This window comes from Acyrthosiphon pisum, chromosome A2 (genome assembly GCF_005508785.2).
Source record: "Acyrthosiphon pisum isolate AL4f chromosome A2, pea_aphid_22Mar2018_4r6ur, whole genome shotgun sequence".
NCBI lineage: Eukaryota > Metazoa > Arthropoda > Insecta > Hemiptera > Aphididae > Acyrthosiphon > Acyrthosiphon pisum.
The window spans coordinates 103,987,525-103,988,800 of NC_042495.1; positions in this window are offsets into that span (position 1 = coordinate 103,987,525).

Sequence of the window (1,276 nt, forward strand, 5' to 3'; positions counted from 1 at the left end):
ACCGTCGTACAGTGCGTATACGGTGTGTGTGTACAGTCACGTTAAATTGTCCAGTTGTACGTTATTATATATTATACTTATACATAATCATATTTTCGTGTTATTCATTTATATTAATACTAAAACGGTTAGTCTGTCAAGCTGCACTTTCAACAATAATCACTTCCACTTTTGCCATCACAATATCATAGTATTTGATAAAAACTCACGATCATTACGTCGAAAATTTCGGTGTGTTATGATAATATTATATCGGACATAATTTGCTAAAGTTTTTAAGTGGGAGTGAGAAATGACTGACTGTCAATTGTTTTGCACTCATTGGTAAAAAGAATCGGTCGCTACGCTAGCCAATGACTTCATCGCCAACATAACAACATAATTACACATTTACACATCATATCATAAAATATAATGATATAATATACAGTGAAACCTGTATATAACAGACAGTCGCGGGACCAAAATAATTTTCAGTTGTAGACAGGACCTGTGTTTTAGTGTTTTAAAATCGCAAACATTACAATATACAGTAGTCACTCGACAATTCGAAATTCAGAGGACTGAGTTAAAAATTCCGTTTATGGAGATTTTTGATCTACTGAGAGTTCGAATAATCAAGGGAAAATGAATTAATTCGAATTAAAGAGAGGTGAAAAATTGTATATATATATTATATTTATTTTGAAATTTATTTATTATACATACAATATCCATATTATTATATTTTATTTGTTATTTATTTTTTTTTTTGATAAATTGCAGGCCACAATCTGGTCCATAGCGTTGTCTAAGGACTACGATTTATTCAATTTCAACAACGGTTAACCTATTGCAGAGGTTTATTTTGGTAAAATAATCCGATTAATGTGTAATATTCTCGTCGTTGGGGCTGGTCAGAGTTATATTCTGATAGCCGTTAACCACAAGTATATTATGATTTTGCAGGAAGCGAGACCGCTCGTGTTGATGATGAAGATGTTGACAGGGTAGTTTATAAATAAATGTAGACAGATGAAAGATACTTTGTAGTTTATTTAAATGTTCTTCAGTAATTCTGTCTAAGTCCAAATGACAATGTTATTACACAGAGTGACGTGAAGGTGCTTGTTGTGCTCTGGAGTAGACACGTCTGAATACAGGCTGTTTCAGGCCCCCTTTTATATTCGGGTCCCTGCTCCCCCTGCCTATCGTTTCGCTATCTTGTCTCTAACGGATGTGGTCCGCGTGACCATCGACTCAACCTACGCATTTGCAATATTCCTATCTAATCTGA